The following is a 3,008-nucleotide window of genomic DNA, read 5'->3' as shown; positions in this document are numbered from 1 at the left end:
TGCTAAAGTATGAAGTGTCATACATTCTGTCATAGAAACTATCTATGAAGCCCCATTCAATCAGAATTTCTTTCCGACATATTGTGATTGTTGATTTCAAGGTCGCTGTCAGTTACTAGTAAAACTACGCAGTTCAGGTTTCTCCCGTTAGTAAGGGGGACCATTCTCACAGCAACAGACGCAATACCCACAGGGAAACCCACTAAGTGAAGTAAGTCAGACATAAAAAGCTAAGAACCATGTGATTTCACTCGCATGTGGGATATAAAACTGAAACTTATGAACACAAACAGCAATGTGGTGGCCAGAGGGAGGGGGTGGGGGGAGAAGGGGTCCTAAGTATAAGGTGACAGGAGAAGCTTAGACTTTGGGTGGTGGTGTTATATACAGATTTTGTAACTTAGAAATCCACATGTGAAACCTACACATTCACGTTGACCAATGTCACCCCAATAAAATTTAATAAAAAACAAAACACCCAGTGTTTAAGATGAGTGGCCCCACACTATGGAGTCAAGTACACAGAAAAAAGTGTTTAACATGTACTGCCTCCCAATCGAACTATAAACTACAGTATATATTTTTGTGCTAATTATCACATTTTCTTCCCAACGAAAGCATGAAGACATTTTGAAAGGGTGAGCTAGCTAACTTAATTAGGCAGGTTTAGGGAGCCATAGATATAGGTGGGGTCTATGGGGGAAGGAATACGTAATGGAGACTTGAAGACCCCTGAGTGTTTATCTTACTTATACAGAGAATAAAGAAATGCCACAGGCAAATAAAAATATATCTGGCCTGTGCAATTAAGACAACCATAAACCAAGGACAGACAGGGATATCTTGGGCCTGAGCTATTGAAGTGACCATAAGTTAGGCCAAAAGTAGCCTTGATTTGAGTAGCTGGGAGGGCCATAGATAAGGCTTTCTCTGCCAACACTACTGGGAGAGCTATAAGAGAAATCAAAAGTGACCCCAACCAACAAGATAAGGGGGGAGAGAAGGTGGGGGCCACCACGTGGGCTTTGAACTTTGAAAACCAATTCTGTGAAGCAGAATGACCAATAAGAAGGGGTCAGGTTCAGACAAAGAATTGCAGCCTATTTAATGCCTTAAGACAAAGAATTAGCGGTCGAACACTACTGGGAGAGCTATAAGAGAAATCAAAAGTGACCCCAACCAACAAGATAAGGGGGGAGAGAAGGTGGGGGCCACCACGTGGGCTTTGAACTTTGAAAACCAATTCTGTGTAGCAGAATGACCAATAAGAAGGGGTCAGGTTCAGACAAAGAACTGCAGCCTATTTAATGCCTCAAGACAAAGAATTAGCGGTCAGTCAACCTTCTCAGGGGCCCCTCTGTCCGTCCAGGAGGGATAGAGTCTTAGGCTTAGAATTTAGAATTAGGTTTTAGAGGTAGTGAAATGGGAAAATTGGACTGGAATGTGCAGTGTTCCCCTGGGCAGGGTGGTTCCTGGGTTCTTTGTCCCGTGGAGTTGAAGAATGAAACCACGGATGAAAGGTGGTATAGGAAAAGGTGAAAATTTACTGAGAAACAAGCACAGACTCCCGCGTGGAGAGGGGGAATGAGTCCCACAGCACAGACTCCAACGTGGGGAGGGGGAAGAGTCCCACGGAGTCCCTTTTCTCTTCAGTTTATAAAGACTATAGACCAGATCTTTGTGCCTCAATATCCCCTCTGATTGGTCACTCTCCCCCTTAGATTGGTTACTATAGCAACTCTAGTGCTCAAACCTCACGTGAAGTAGTGAGGTTCCCTCCTTCTTCTTCCTTATTGTTTCCCTATTCCCTCTGGGCTTGTCTTTCTCCCTCTCTGGATGAGGGGCTTCCTTTCCTTTATTCTGTAAATGTGTACCTTTTGCAGCTCCCAGCTCCCTTGTCTTATGGAAATGTACCCTTTGCAGCTCTGAGACCTGTGCTTTTTTCATGGACCCCTTAATTCCTAAAATTTCCTAAACCTATTTCATAACTAAAAACTCCTTTCAGTAGTGCCAGCTTGCAATAAAGTTTCTGTACTTTTCACCTATCACCTTTGTCCGTGGCTTCATTCTTCGACTCCATCAGGACAAGAACCCAGAGAAACAGATCACGCTGTTCAATAAATCAACCCAAATCAATTTCCCTATATTAAGCCGTGAGAAACACTTTGCCCTGGCCTTTTCTGGATCCACTTTATGCAGCATTTTCTGTTATATTTCCCGTTTCTTTCCTGCATCCTCCTCAGTGAACAACTGCCAATCGATCTGAACCATTTGGATGCTGGATGGGTCATTTTCGGTGTCAGGATTGATTGATGTTAATCACCAAGATGCATGTCTTAGTTGGCTCTTTTTGAAAGTTAAGACTTTAAAAAACAGAGAACCCCAGTTGAGTTGCTTCAGTGTGATTTGTGTTTATTTATTGGGGCATGGCTCCCTGTGCATAGAGGAGCAGGAAGATATGAAGTTGCTCTTTGCTAGGCAAAAGGCCTGCTTTCAGAGTCCTGCTCTCCCTCTGAATTGCTGCACTGAAAGGAGTTTTATCAATGTTCCTGACACTGGAAGGAAAATAAAAACTCCTGCTCCGAGTTCTACAGGGTGTCTCTTCAAATCCTGCAATGCAATCTCCATTACAATTACTTCCTTTGGGGTTCTTTCAAATGTCCCTTAATGGCACCAGGCCTGGAGGAAGCTGTGCACTCTGGGCTCAATAGGTGTTTACTATTTAACTGCAAATGAGATCTAAAAACAGAAGACTAAGATCTTATATGCATACTAGTGGCCTGGTGCATGAAAGTTCATGCACTGGAGCAGGGGGATCCCTCAGCCCGGCCTGCCCCCTCTTACAGTCTGGGAGCCCTCAGGGGTGGGAGGCGACCTGGTGATCAGGGGAAGGCGATGCCCCATCACACCTCTGCTGCTGCCACTGCAAGCCTCAGCTGGCCCTGGTTACCTGAGCCTCGGGCGGCCCTGGGCAGCTGGGGGGCTGAGGGGACTGGGGGAATCTGAAA

The sequence above is a fragment of the Myotis brandtii genome, unplaced genomic scaffold (assembly GCF_000412655.1).
Source record: "Myotis brandtii unplaced genomic scaffold, ASM41265v1 scaffold802, whole genome shotgun sequence".
Lineage (NCBI taxonomy): Eukaryota > Metazoa > Chordata > Mammalia > Chiroptera > Vespertilionidae > Myotis > Myotis brandtii.
Note: the sequence above shows the minus strand (reverse complement) of the source record.